The sequence below is a fragment of the Megalobrama amblycephala genome, linkage group LG24 (genome assembly GCF_018812025.1).
Source record: "Megalobrama amblycephala isolate DHTTF-2021 linkage group LG24, ASM1881202v1, whole genome shotgun sequence".
Taxonomy (NCBI): domain Eukaryota; kingdom Metazoa; phylum Chordata; class Actinopteri; order Cypriniformes; family Xenocyprididae; genus Megalobrama; species Megalobrama amblycephala.
This window is the reverse complement of record NC_063067.1, coordinates 7,642,417-7,658,673: the sequence shown is the minus strand read 5'-3', so window position 1 is coordinate 7,658,673 and position 16,257 is coordinate 7,642,417. Positions and strand designations below refer to the sequence as shown.

Genomic DNA, 16,257 nt, shown 5'->3' with positions numbered 1-16,257 from the left:
TGCTCCATGGATAAATCACAGATTGTGGCACGTGGTGCTACTTCCTGTTGCCATGACTTCTCTGAGATCTACCATTTTAAAGGCATTTTTGCCACCTTAATATGATGTTTGAAGAAAAAAACCCAAAAGCTGTTCAAAAGACTCTTATTTATTAAGAAATTCTGAACTTTAATGGCAATTTTACACTTTCTCACAAAGACAGGGGGTCACAGAATAAATATAGTATCTGAATTTGATGGCTATTTCCTTTTAAATGTCTGGGGAATTTGTGATTTAGTGGTGAACGTAATGTTTCGTAATTGCATGGTTTCATTTCGGAAGTCACAGGTGAGAATAAATGAGGATAAAGAGGTGCGCTTGAAAAGAGGAAAAATATGGTCTTTTAAGTGCTCATTTATAAAAACTAGCAAAAGGGAGCTCTGAAAAAAACTGAAACGAGAATAGAGGAAGTGCACACAGTGGAAAAAGTTTGCGTTAACACCTCTATAATTGACTGAGTTCAAAAGCCTCGCTTCTTAGTCAAAAACCAAAGCGAATTAGCGCCTGACGCCGCTGCTGCAATAGTCTGGACCGTACAGGTTGAATGCATGCCCGCTTCCTTACTAAAATTAATTAGGAGTTCTTAACTAGGTTCTGACTGTCACTCTCTCTGGTTTTGATGTGCATTCTTTCTAGAATGAGAATATGACACACATAGGAAAGTTTTCAAACATATTAGACAATAATGATCTCATCCGTATTACTTCCAAGTGCAACAAAAGGAGCCTTTCCAACTTTGAGCACAATGAACAAAGATGCCAGTGTTTGGTTCAGTCCAATTTTTGCCAAGAGCTGCACTCTGCGTTGAACGGCTCACTTAATAAAGAGCATGTACGTTTTGTATTTTAAATAAATACCAATTTTCCCCACATCGTCGTCCTGTAGTGGAGTAATTTCTAACACCAACAAGTTCTCATTGTTCATACAGCACAGAGGTGAAAGACACTCTCTCTGTAGGGCGACAAAGGTGCATACATTTATCATGAGCACTCTGTGTATCTATCTCTGCAGTACTCTCACAATGCAACGCCGGCAACAAGGTCTCTGCAGATTCATAAGCGTGAAAAATGGATGAATAAATGCATGAATAAACAGTATGGAGAGGAAACATATTCATGAGATAAAACATTTATATTTGCATTCACAACAAAGTGGGTATTGCAGTTTTCCTTCCTGTAAATATTAAATAAAGGACATACTGATAGAGATGAATTAAATACATTTCCACGGGCGCTGAGCCTCGGGTTCAAATCTGTCTGACTTGTTATTGTCACATCTGACCTCGCTTGAGTCCAATTTGAATCAATATCCTCCCTGTGCAAATTGGGAAATGTGTCATAAAATTTGAAGTAAACAGGTTTTCATCAGCAAGCATTCCTTTAACTAAAATAAATACAACAAAACATTTAAAAATCAAACTTTAAATGATTAAAAATATTTGCTTAATATTTAATTAATACATGTTTTTTTAGAAAAACATGAAATTAATTCACTTCTATATTTGGCTGTGAATCTTTCCAAAAACAAGCTCTAAACAACATAAAATCAAAACATAAAAAATAATAAAAGAATGAAGGCATAAGGAATATTGACTTAATTAAGCAAGCAACTCCTTAGCAAACACTTATTACACCCTAGCAACTGCATAGAAACACACTGGCAACCACTTAACCCTCTGGTGCTCCTTGTGTGGCAGTCAAAAAAGACAGAATTTTTTCCTCAAATAAATAAATGTACTGTATTTCAGTTCGATTATGAATTTTCATTTAATAATTTATATTTTTAAGGGATTTTACGGTATTAAATTATATTTATGCAGTAGCTATAATCCATTTATTTACTTTTTGAGCATAAACCTAAAAAATGGAATTTCCATCTTTAAGTGTTATAAATCTTGAATGCTTTGGTGCATAGACTTAAGTTTGGTCTCTTTTTAAAGAAGATACATGACAGATTATTGCTGAAGTGAAAAAAGTGAACTTATAGTTAGAATAAGTTTATTGTTATGAAAAATGCTAGGGCTGTGTATTGCCAAGAATCTGGCGATACGATACGTATCACGATACAGGGGTTACAATACGATATATTGTGATATATTTTGATACTGTAAGAAAGGCGATATATTGCAATATTTCTTGTCTTTTTTTTTAGAAAGAGGATCTAATTTTAGAAAAAACTCTCATCTAAATCTAAAACGTAAAATCTTTTTGTCAAAAATGACCGAAGAGCACCAGAGGGTTAAATCAGATAGATAGAACGATAGATAGAACAATATTTAAAGGTGCCATAGAACGTCTTTTTAAATGATGTAATATAAGTCTAAGGTGTCCCCTGAATGTGTCTGTGAAGTTTCAGCTCAAAATACCCCATAGATTTTTTTAAATTAATTTTTTTAACTGCCTATTTTGGGGCATCATTAACTATGCACCGATTCAGGCTGCAGCCCCTTTAAATCTCTCGCTCCCTGCCCTCCCGAGCTCTCGACTATAAGTGCAGTTATACAGTGCATAAACAAAGTTCACACAGCTAATATAACCCTCAAATGGATCTTTACAAGATGTTCGTCATTCATGCTGCATGCATCGATTCCTGTGAGTATAGTATTTATTTGGATGTTTACATTTGATTCTGAATGAGTTTGAGGCTATATGCTCTGTGGCTAACGGGCTAATGCTACACTGTTGGAGAGATTTACAAAGAATGAAGTTGTGTTTATGAATTATACAGACTGCAAGTGTTTAAAAATGAAAATAACGACGGCTCTTGTCTCCGCGAATACAGTAATAAACGATGGTAACTTTAACCACATTTAACAGTACATTAGCAACATGCTAACGAAACATTTAGAAAGACAATTTACAAATATCACTAAAAATATCATGTAATCATGGATCATGTCAGTTATTATTGCTCCATCTGCCATTTTTCGCTATTGTCCTTGCTTGCTTTCCTAGTCTGATGATTCAGCGGTGCACAGATCCAGACGTTAATACTGGCTTGTGTAATGCTTTGAACATGGGCTGGCATATGCAAATATTGGGGGCGTACATCCATGACTAATATATGGAACGATATATTGAGTAATATATATATATATATATAAAAAAACTGTATATTGAGTAATATATATGGAACGATGTATGGAACAATAGATGTAAAGAATTTAGAGAAAGATGGATCGATAGATAGAAGGTAGACAGATAGAACAATATTTAGAACGATAAGATCCGAATAACAGAACGACAAACAGCAGACGAGATAGATAGATAGATGCCACTGAGCATGTGCATTACAGCCCAATTTGGTTCCATTTTTAATAGTGAATCTTCACAAAATCATTTGAGTAATTAGATGAGTTGAATTAGACGAATCTCAAGTCACAACGGATATTCTGAGGTCACATGTCTCAGTTGCTGTGACTGTATAATTAGCGTCTCTTTCTCTTATAAGACACGGATCTATCAGTTAACAAGCCCTAAATACCACCTGTGTTGTCAGACAGCTCTGGGTAAGTCATGCTGGAGCCCCGCAATCATGTTTACTCAGAGCTGGAGCTCCAGCTCTCAGAGCCCCACATAAGCAGATGCTTGTACAGGCTTCTGGCACATTGAGCTGTGTGAAAAGTCACTTTCTTCCTCTCTCTTTGATCACTGCATATAACAGGCTGAAAAAAAAACAACCCCTCAAGTTCATCACGCTGCAAATAATTACCACAGAAAGGTGGATCGCTTTAAGGAGCTCAGAGTAAACGGAAATTTTAACGGCTGATTTTCACAGCTCGCAGCTTCTTTGAAGTTGCTTAGCTACAACAAAAGGCTAAAGAAGTTAAGAGAGCGCTTGGGTTTTAACTTTTCCGCCGTTCGACAAGTATTCTCTCTTATTTACCTGTCACAGCCTTCTTTGTTCTGTTTTAAATATTAGTCCGTTTTACTGGGAAGTTCAGATAAGCAAGCCTACATTACACAGTCAGCACCTTGTAGGAAATACGTAGAACTACCTGCGTACGACATCCTGAATCATTCTCTGACTCTTAAAATGCCAAACCACTCCTGTCCCCTCTGTGCCTGAGAGTCTTTAGGTCCCTTAAGATCCTGCCTGACTGGATTCATTAATGCAGGAGGAAGTCTCTCTCCGACATCTCTCCCAGTGCACAATGCTCTGCGAGGCGGCTGATAAGTCCGGCTCAGCTCGTCTCCGGAGCTCTGCAGGGAGCTAAAGATCCTTGAGCGGGCTATGACTTCCATTCCTCAAGGGGTAATGTCGAAACTTTGTGCAGTGGCGAGCGAATACGCATAAGCAAAACCGCTTTAATGATTCCCAGCTCAAAGAACCTCAAGTGTTCTCAAGAGGGAGAACATCTCATTATTGGTCAAGAGTGGCAAGTGATTGCAAACAAAACGGTTGTGCCTAACTAGTTTTTCTGGTGAGATTTTAAATGTTTTCAGGAGTCTGTAAAGCACAAACCCGATGAAAGTGCTGGTTCAGATGACTTAGTGCTGGTCTAGCAGATGGACCAATAGAAAACTTGTGAAGCTAGTCAAGCCGCACTTTCACTGCCAACAGTCCATTTGCTGACCATCTGATGCATAAAGTTCACAAAACAAAAGTACTTTCTCGATCTGTCAAAGTCTAATCTGTTAATCTGTTTATTATTTTATGATATTTTTTATTATTAAAGGGGTGATGAACTGAGAAATAAAATTTTCCTTGAGCTTTTGACATATAAGAGGTCATCATACTATAAGAATATCCTGTAAGTTTCAGAGCTGAAAACTTCCTTGTTAGTCCAATAAAAGCTTTTATAGACACCAGACCCAGCAAACGACAGGATTTTCAAAGTGGGGATCTATGAATTCAAAGGGCAGCAAGCACCGCCTCCACAGAAGATGATCAACTTCATCACTGCCTGTTTAGCTCCGCCCACCAATTCGCGCATGACATGCAATAGAATAGGTAGCCTAAGAAACATAGGCCTATGTGGTGCTAAACCAGATCGAGCTACCAAGCAATAAACATGCCGTTGAGGATCACAAAATATTGTGCAGTGCCTGGACTCGACAGTAATGCAACATGTAAGTAACTGTGTTAATTTTAATGCCTGATCTGATATGTAATGATTCATGTACAGTCAGATGTTCTTTGTCTGCGTGTCAGTAAATCAAACCAGTGACTAAACGGTGAAGCTGTCAATCAAACAGCGTGAGTTTATCGTGACTGCCACGTGCAAAACTCCCGTTTAATTCAACGAATCTCTTAGTTATATCGCGTTTGCACTGTCAGTGAAGATGAAAGCATTTGTTAGTGTACAGAAATTGAGTTGCAATGATGAGATCACTGCTTGCGTGCGCTCAACATGTCTGTGATCGGCTACACAGTGTTCATCTCTGCAACCTTTCATGCCATGATCTAAATATAATGCCATAGATCTAAATGTAATGCAACACTTTTCATGATTAGTTAACCTTGAGAGCTGTAATAGTAAAAACGTGCTAACAGTTTTCGAGAGACTTAGCTATTTCATATGCAAAGATGTTAGCCAATCACACCAGTGGGCGTTTACACTGAAGTCTCACAGCAGATACGCCCCTTAAAACAGAGCGTTCAAACCAGAGGGCTAAAATCAGGGTAGGAAAAATGCCTTTTATTTATAAATTATGCTAATTTTGGATGTAAAAAGCATACTAACGTTATAATGCACCCCAGGAACCATTATAAAACAACGCAGTTCATGACCACTTTAATATCAGCAATTCTAGCATGTTATATGTTTGGCAACATCACAACATTTATTGTGCATCAATTTTTGGTCAAGATCTTGTATTGACAATGCAAGAGGTGAGCACTCTGTAAAGTCTACTCCAGCACATCCCAAAGACTTTCTATGAATTTAAGTCTGGACTCAATTCATGTGTTAAATTGATTCTTCATTCTCCCTCCAAAACAACCTTTCACAATTTGAGCCTGGTGAATCTTGACATTGTCATCCTGGAATATGGCCACAATACAACATCACAACACAATAATCACACACACAAAAAATCTTACCATCCCTAAACTTTTGAATGGTAGTGTATACAATATTTTTTATTCAAACTAGCTCGAAATATGTTTCCAATAATGGCATATACATAAAAACTGTTCGTTTCTTTACAAGTCAATCAGTCAGTCAGTCTCTTCTGTCTAAGTGAATGATTCTTGCCCAGAATAAGCTTCAAAGCAGTTCAGATGTTGTGCCATTTAGGTCTGGCTATGTGAGCCTAGCTGACAAATGGCACCTTGCTGTTTAAGCTACTTTAAAAAGTTACATAAGGACACCAGCACAATGGCATCCCATGCTGGGAACCAGCATCCAAAACACAACATATGCTGGTGACCACTTAAGCTGGTCTTTTCAGCAGGGAAAATGCACATCTGCTACACGAAGGGACTCAAAGCTGCCATGTCATCTTATTTAGTGTCTTACTTCTTTCTCGCATACATGCGTCTCACTGTGTTTTCCAGGGACGGTCTCCACGGTGTCCTCTTATATGTCTACTTACTGTCTTCGTGAGGATTTGTCCCTGAATTTTTTGACAGGAAAAGGTTTTTAGTCTTGGGAGGCATCGTCAAACAAAATTGCAAAAAACTTTAAGAGTTCCGCCATAACACCAGCTGTAACACCTCAGTCTGATCTCCTATTAGACTGTCAGCAGCTTGCGCAGCCTGACAGACCAAACGGAGACGAGTGGGACAGCTGTAGCAGCAGCCTAGCCGTTTAGCACCTAGCTTTAGTGCTACACAGCACCGCCTTTTGAGCGCAGGAGCCAAGACTGAATACAGAGGGAGGGAGGCAGTGACTCACAGGAATCGGCTCCGAAAACCTTTCGGGAATAGTTAAACACGACACTCCACACAAATAATAAGCACCGATTGTATTTCTCTAAATATTTCCTTGGCTCCTGGGAGGAGAGAGCCGCGGGGAAGTTTTCCTCCTACTAAAGATGCTGACCTTTACAAATAGAGTTGTGTCTCAGCCAAGGCTGGCCTCCCTCGTACTCGGCCGTTTCTTTGCACTAAGCTTCTTTCATTTCCATTTCAAATCACACCATTTCTTTTTCAAACAGTCGCCCACAGCACTGCTTTGTGCTTTAATGTGAATTAGCAGCTTGTACTTGAGACAGGCAGAATTATTGTGGTGGGCTGATGCTTTTATTTAGGTGTTCTGTGTGGCTTTTGCATTATAAGGTCATGCAAATGCATGAACACATAAAAAATGAAGTCATATGCAAGACAGGTATGGAAAAAAAGAGTTATAAATGCCCAGAAGTCAGAGCATTCGGAGTGCTCTGACATATTAATATGTGCTTCTCATGGGAGCGCCTACAGGTTTGAGATATTGGTAGTAAATTTCACAATTAAATGGCAAATAAAATGTGAAGTAGAAAGACTAAAATAGTATTTTCTCATAAAACATACTCCCCTGCTCTAAGAGAAGAAAAAAAAAAGTAGAAGACTTAATCAAAAGTCTTCATGTTATCTCCATTTAATTTCATTTATTTGCTATCTAGGAAAAACATATAAAAGCACATAAAATCTAATTTCACTGGATACACCTGCAAACACAAATACACACTCACATATGTAAACACGTTCATACTCTTACATGCAGGCACTTATTAAGATCTCCTCCTCTACCTGCAGAGAAACACCCTTTGTGTGTCATACTCAATGGATATCTTCTCGCTCACACACATAGAGTCGGTTGGCTCAGCGGGGGGACCTCATGCTGTGTGCTAAGGGACACGGGTGTTGTATTATACCAGGGGTGACAAATGAAAGCTGGCATACTAAAAGAAACGGCAGCTTATTTGGTATGCTAATGTGAGAGGGAGAAAGAAAACACAGGAGGCTGGCGTTGAGCCCACGCAAGAAAGATCAATTCACTCCAATTGGCTCCAGCCATCCTTGGTTTTCTCCAGACTCTCCCACTGGGAGAACTGCGGCATCCACCTGGGACTCCATCTCTCTTTACCCCACCTATTCTTCAAGTTGGTTTTAAAGCCCAGACAGCAATGCGCAATAGACAGGATCGATTCTGGTGGGGGTGGGGGTGGGGGGTGTCTACAAGCTTGGCCCCCCTAAGTTTTGAATTATATCACACCAAAAACATTTCTGAAACTGGGTGCAATGCATGGTTTGTCCTGTGGTGGCAGTGATGAAAAGAATAATTTACTGTGCATTTCTTTTAAACTAAAAGAAATTCCTCAACGACCAAAGCAGAGAAGAAAAAACGCAAGAAGAGAGCATCCGCAAGTAGTAGTGACGGCCGTTCACACATCCTGAAAAGTGAAGCCAAATATTTTGATCGCCCCCTGGTGGCTGGCTTCAGTATAGGTCATAAACCCCACCATTTCCATGTAAACGAATGGGACTAATTTCGCTTGAAATTACACTTCAAATAATTTTCTTTATTTTCTTTAAAGTGTTTCTGTCATTTTAGGTAGTTTATGTATGTTCAAGTGTTTGTTTTTCTAATACGTTTGGTTTCATGTAAATAATTTGATGCTATAAAAAGTGGGTGTGGCATCATGATTGACAGCTGTGCTTGTGATTGAGTCTGCAAAAGTATGAGCGGACACTACTGCGCCGACATCGGCTCCAAATGACGTCATCAGCACAAGATGGCAACGGCCATTTCTGGGATATTTTGGAGACACATCGTCAACTTCTTACAGTTAAGTGTAGAGATTGCAAAATAATACATGACCTAGTAACATTATCATCAATAACCCTGAAAATAGGTAAAGATAAAAATGTTAATGTGTGCCCCTAAAAGCACAAGTGGTCCCTGCCTGGCAATCATGTTACTGTCCTCTAGAACAACCACTGTCAACAAAGCAACTTTTGCTAAAGCGCAATGCTAGCTGCTAGTGTTGTTGTGCAACAGTCCACCAATCTTCCAGGAATTTACCTTTTTTGTTACATGACTACTTGCAAGCTTTTTTATATAAATTTTTTAGAGACATAATAATCAGAAACAGCCTGTTGGCTTTGGCATGTGGTGCGGACGCCTATTAATTAATCCAAGAGCACTGCTTTCAAAGAAAACCATAAAGTGAGCCTCTCGGTATAATGTATGGCACATGTAAGAACGGCCCAAACCAAAAACATATTGGGAGACATTTACATGAAAGTCTTTGGAAAAGTAATAAACTGCTGTATATAGAGTTTTTAAGGCTAGAATCACTTATAGTTGTGAAAGCCCTGAGCAGTTTAAATGTACAGTTCAGTAGCTGTCTTAGAAAATCCCTAGGTTCTCAACCAGCCAATTGCAAAAATAAAAGAATTATATTTTAATTATAGTGCTTGCTAAGGCAACCATCATTTTCGCCTAACACTTTGGGTGTGAGGGATTTGAACTAACTCCTAATCCTAAGTACATTAAACTTTAGAGCGTAACTCATCCAGGATCGTTCATGCAATGAGCATGAATGATACCTCAAAGAGGTATGCCGTTACTTTTCTGAATGACTTTTACTTTGCAAACAATAAAACAGGTTTAAATCTTGTAGACTTAAGGTGAGGTCACATTTATCATTGCTCTGCAAAATTTCGCAAATGAAATCCAGACATTTCAATAGGAATCTGTGTGATTGCGTGAGGGTAAAAAAGTTACTTGGTTTGAAAGTTATTTCTGTGAGCAATATTTCATACATTTCAACGCTGTTGACAATGGGCCTTCTTTACGTGAAATTTCACTAATGTGACCACATCTTTACAGTGAAAGAGGGACTTGAGTCATATAAAGAAACTCTTTGACTTGGGATAGTAAGCAACCACCTAGAACAAACTAAATCACCTACTGTAGAAACTAGCCAATGCCCTGGTAACCAACATCACAACATGCACTATTCAGACAATGCAAACTCTTGTTTATTATATAGAAGTGTGTTTTCAGCTGCTATGATTACGTTTCACTCATCATCTTATGTTTACAATTAAGCAACATTCATAAGGAAAAATGTTCTTTCACCAGCCTATAATTAGTCATGAGCAGGTGATGAAACAAAGACGTTTAAAAGCAGAAAATGCAAGTGAGATTATTCATCTCTGTCCTTGAGACAGATTACACATTTGCAAGGTTTGTCACATTGCGATGCGATGTAGCTGGTGTGTATTTGAGCACGAGAAGCATTTTAACATTAACAAGCCAAACATGCCACTGTGACTGCAGTGCACTGAATTAAATGATTGTACACACAAGCATCAGGAAAAAAGTAGAGTAAAATTTAGCTGCAAGTGATGAAATTTTTTATAGCACATTCCAGTAAAAGTAAATAAATAAATAAAAAAAATTATAAATTAGTTTTAAAAAACTTTATTTATATTCATAAATATTTATTCTATTTATCATATGATGTCTGAAAGTTTTGCAACCAAAATTAGTCTAGGGCAAAACATTGCTTAAATTACTTAAATGACTAAAATTAGATAAAATTGAATTGAATACATTTATTCAGCAAGGACATGTTAAATTGGTCAAAGCTGAAAGTAAAGACATTTACAATGTTCAAACAATTCTATTTCAAATAAATATTCATCAAAAATAATATAATATATAAAATAAAATAGGGCTGCACTGATTTATCGCGATTGAACCGCACGCGATTTGGCAAAGGCTGCGATTTTTTCATGCGCAGCTTATCAGATCTGTACGGCTCTGTGATCAGTAGTAAATGCTTCTCCATCTGAAAGCCAGAGGGTGCTCTTGCGCAGAAATGTGCATCATATCGCTGAATAAACAGAAGATTGAAATGCTTTGATTGATTAAACATGACCAGTGTTGCCAAGTCCGCGGTTTTCCCGTGGAATTGGGCTACTTTTACACTGTTGCCGGGGGTTGTTTTTCATGTCCGCGGGTTGAATCGACCCAAAATAACGTGATATTTAGTCCCTAGAATGCTAATTTTCCTAGGGGAGCCCTGCCAAAAACACAAATTTTACCCTCCGGAACGCGATTTTTACCGTGGGACCCCCCTGAAATGCCATTGGGCTAGTTTTGAGGAGCAATTGGGCGAATTTTGTTGTGAAAACCTGGCAATCCTGAACATAATAAACACACGACTGCCTTATTCTGTGTAAGAAGCCACATCATCTCACAGAAGGATGCTCAACTGTCGTTATGAAGTGAGTTTGGAGTAAAATTGTTATTAAATGTTGTCTTTTGTTGGATAAAAGAATCGTGTTTAAGCGATAAGGGTCAAGCTGATTGGGTCAAGGACCTATCAGCACGCTCCATCTAGAGTTTCATGACAGAATTTTGTATTTTTCACAACAAAAAGCAGGACACCAAAGTGTACCAAAGAGCCTATATGGATTTCCGAATGCCATGCCCAACTTCTCAGCGGCTCATGCACCTCCTCACACCAGGCTAAGCACCCCTATAAACGATACACAATCACGTTAAAGCCTATTAGACATGCATTAGTTACTTGCTCCCTCACACACACACACCCGTACTCTGTGTCTTAAGGAGGGGTGTAACACACACCTGAGGGGAGACTGTTGGGGCTAACGGCAAGATCCACATGATGACAGAGTGTCAATACAAAGCAATTTAAGGGCGCATGAGAAATCGACCCCCCAGATAACAGGCAATTTCTCTGCTCCGATGACTCCTGTGGACAGCCAAATAACCACAAAAACGAGAAGAGAAAGAGGGAGTCTACTGCTGAGAAGCTGTGATTTGGATCACGTTGCACTGGTTACTATTGCACATTCACTAGCGGCTTCTCGATCACCCTCTCGCTCTCTTTGTCTGTCCAGTTCTCTTTTATTTTCTGTCCATCTCAGTCTTCAACACACACACACATATATATTCAGCCCACCACTCTACTTAAGCCTTAAAACAGTAGCTTAAAACAAGATGGAAAGGTGTAAAACCTAACTTGAGGGATTGAGATTTAGTGTGAAGTTAAATCAAAAAACAAAGTTTGGGATGCCCATGATGTGATTTCCAAGGCACCATGGGCACATATGGTACGTTTATTTGTCATTCTACCTCCTTTTTTAAAACGAAAATTGTATGCAGTATGTATACGATGTGCACTGTGATAAATACTGTAATGCATGGTGCTTAACTTGACCTTCCAATAATGTGATCATTGACTTCGTCAATCATTGTTAGAATTACAGTATTAATCTTAAAATAAATTTACATGAAAAAAAAAAAAAAAATATATATATATATATATATATATATATATATATATATACACACACATATTATTAATAATTAATATATATATATATATATATATATATATATATATATATATTAAAAAATTCAATAGAAAAAAAAACTGGACTATACCAGAGTCAAAAACCACAATGAATAATAAAAACATTTAACTGATATTTGACTACAAAAAAAAATAAAAAATTTAGTAAAATGCCTCAAAGGGGCTTAAAAATATCGATGACTCATTTTAAAGAATAGGTTCTTTCAGACGTTTCATGTAAATGAAGCAGTTTTGTCAACCACTTGATTAACATGAACTGTCCTAACTGTGAATTATTATGGTTGGGTTCAATTTAGAGAAATATTTCGTTCAGATGGTTCATGTAAACAGTTCACAAAAAGTGAACGGCTTGATTCACATGAACTGTCAGAACATACTGATTGTATGTTAATGAACTGGTTCATTCTTATTCGTTTTAGTTGTAATGACTGAGGCAAATCAGACACAATTATTGGTTAGTTAACCAATAGTTTTAAGCTCACTCTGGAGTCTGTCCCCATCCCCCGGGAAGTTTTCAGTTACAAGTTTATTGCGCTGAGGAATGCGGTTGCCGCATGGAGAACAGAGTAGAGACACAGAAAATCTGCATCTTCCCTGCATTTTCCACAGAGAACACAGACTCTATGGCATTAATGTATAGACAGACTGTGCTATAAATGAATCCTTCTCAGGAAATGGTATCCATTATTACTGATGTTGTATTGTACTCATTGTATTTACATGTTTGATGATTGTTAAATGTTATGACCTGCACGGTAACTTCAATCATGCCATGTTTAGTGTCTATACGTTCGTAGCGGGAAGATTTAAATGCTTGTGTATGCGGTACATCCATACCTGTGCAACACATCAGTATTAAAAGAATCTTTAATAGTTCTGATTCAAGAACTCAGCTTGTTAATCTTTCTGGGTTATAAAAGCCCTGACAGGAGGGGTGTTGCCACCCAGAATTACAACATCTTCATTGGTCCGGTCAACAACTGAGAGGTGTGACTTTGACCAGAGGTTAAAAACCAGCGAACAGTGCCACTCCCCCTCTTCTTCCTTGCTTCTGGACCGAACAAATCTCCTTGCGGCCGGCCTCTCTAGGCCCGGCCGCAAGGCTGGTAGGCCCCTGGCCTACAACACCCAGCCATGTGCTCATCACCCAACAGACTGGCAACAACTTCAGACGATAACGTCAAGAGTTATCCTCAACCTGCAGATCCGACGCTCCTCAGCCTAAAGGCATCTTGCAAGTATCGTACATTTTAATGCTAAACAGCGATTTAGTATTGATTTGTAAAGACTTACCTTTGCTATTGCTAAAAGAAACTGATGAGTCCTTTCCAGATTGCCTTTGACATTTCATGTAGCTCTAGTAACAGCATCTCTTCCGGTTCAACTCTATCATTACTCATTCTGACTTGTGTATGTGTGTGTGATCCTTTGTGTATGTTATGTTACGTGTTTGTTAGTTTAGTTATGTGTTTGTGAGTTAGTTAATAAAGATTGTGCACAAGACATGTTTGGTTCTGACTCCGTCTGCTAATGAATTGCCTCTTAAGTGATAGATCCGGACTACGTGCTCTGAGTAGTACAGTACAATAAGAAATATTGTTTTCCATAACTTGGAAATTAACATTTCTTAGAATTAATAAACAATCAACACTGAGCGTTCACTGGACGAACAGGTTAACTGATTGTAATGTTAATTTTAATGTAGCTATGTCCAGTTAATCTGATTAACGGATTTGCATATTCATAATTAATCATAATTAATAATCATAATGAGTTATGAATAATTATTAATATTTCCCCTTTGAGTTAATTTTCGCTACAAAGTCATTTGGTTAGTTTAGGTGGTTCATGTACCGTAAATGGTTGATTTGCATGAACTGTTTGAACAAACCGATTCACTAAAATAAATTCAACTATACTGATATAATGAATCAAATTGTTCATAAGGTTTATGTAATTGGTTCACAAAAAGTGAACCGCTTGAGTTACAAAATCTCTCTTAACAAACTGATTCCCTAAAATGAATCAGAATTCATTTTGAATTATGAATCAGAAGCAGTTTTGTCAACCACTTGATTAACATACACTGTCCTAACTACGAATCATCATGGTTGGATTCAATTTAGTGAATCGTTTCGTTCAGATGGCTCATGTAAACAGTTCACAAAAAGTGAATGGCCTGATTTAGTCATTTGGTTAGTTTGGGCAGTTCATGTACAGTAAATGGTTGATTTGCATGAATCGTTTGAACAAATTCATTAAAATAATTCCAACTATACTAATATAATGAATCAAATTGTTCATATGGTTTATGTAAATGGTTCACAAAAAGTGAACCGCTTGAGTTTCAAAATCTCTCTGAACAAACCGATTCCCTAAAATGAATCAGAATTACCAATGATACAGAAAGAGAGGAGAGTTTAGCATGATTATTCAGATCAATAAGCTGTGTATGCATAAACAATATTGTATAAATCTGTGAAAATCTTTTGTCATGCTAATTGTTGGAGCTAAAAGTACTACTGTACTACTGTCGCGCTACTCAAAAGAGCTTTGCTTCTTGAAGCTACTTCACATTTAACGGTATGACAGCCATTCAAAAGTAAAGTTCTATTCTAATAATAATAATAATAATGATAACAATCTATATTCCTATAACATATGAATCAAAAATTATACTAGATGTTTCACCATTAATGCCCAATGTTTTAGAGGGCTTTTAAACACGTGAAATGCAGAAAGAGGCTTTGTAATGGAGTAAAATGCTTTATACCATGTATTATACTATGCAATACACTAGTATTCCATTCCAAACACATTTGAAGGCTTGACTCATTATATTTATGACTCTGTTAAGGGGAATCAGACATTCCACTCAAGACTGAAGTTCAAGACTGAAAGAAAAGGAAGGTATTGGCCAACAACCCCATATTAAAGACTACAATGCAGGAATGCAGAAGATTTATTTAATTGCCACATTATATTTCCTTATAAAATGCTCTATTATTCAGAGCAGGCTACAGTCACAGAAAGCCATCATTCAAGGACTGTTTTTGTTAGTGCTCTCAGAGACCTGCCTGCTAACAGGGAGTATAGCTTAAAGACTGACACTTCCTGCAGGCAGTGTTTGGTAATAGGGTGGGTTGTCAATCACAAGCTGTTTCCCGAAGACGACAACTAGTCTATATATTCTCAATGTTTGGGTGAGAGTGAGGTTACGAAAAACTTTACAGATTTATGCATTTATGACTACGGATGCATTAATTTTTCAGAGATTCGGGAAATATTGAAAGAGTTCTAAGGGATGGGTGTTCTTTCAATCATTTTCATGCATTACCAATTCATGGAGTCAATGACTGATTTGTTTAAAGGGATAGTTCACCCAAAAATGAAAATTCTGTCATCATTTACTCACCCTTGTGTCGTTTCTGTCACAGATCCCTTGTCTCCCTGGACTACATTTCCCATGTTCCTCCTGTTCTCCACACCTGCACTCACTTCCCTCGTCATCTCCCCATCATCACGGATCACCTGCACCTGGACTTGATTATCAGCACTCCCTTTATATTGCACTCACTCCCTTCACTCATTGTCCGTTCTCTGTTGTGTTAAGTGTATGTTTGGTGTTCCCTGCCTTTGTTTATTAAAGTACTCTATAGTATTGTGGAAATCCGTATCTGCCTCGTCTCTACACCAGCAACACGTAACAGTTTCATAGACTTTCGAAACACAAATGAAGAGATTTTGATGAAATCTGAGAGATTTCGGTCCCTCCAATGACAGTCCACGCAACTACCACTTTGTCGCTTCAAAAAGTTCATAAAGAGATTGTAAAAACAAATCCAAATGAATTGAACAGTTTAATTAAATTTTCTGCACAATCACTTTGTGATTAACACATTTAATTTAGGCTTTTATTCACATAAACATTCATCAA

General features: G+C 37.8%; 1 long non-coding RNA gene across 1 annotated transcript in view; it reads left to right on the top strand.

Moving 5' to 3' along the window:
* Window positions 1-15,815, top strand: part of LOC125260797 — a 29,368-nt gene extending 13,553 nt beyond the window's left edge. Inside the window, exon 3 of the long non-coding RNA XR_007183125.1 lies at window positions 15,758-15,815. This is a non-coding gene — a long non-coding RNA (uncharacterized LOC125260797). The remainder of the gene's footprint in view (window positions 1-15,757) is intronic.
* Window positions 15,816-16,257: the final 442 nt, after the last annotated feature.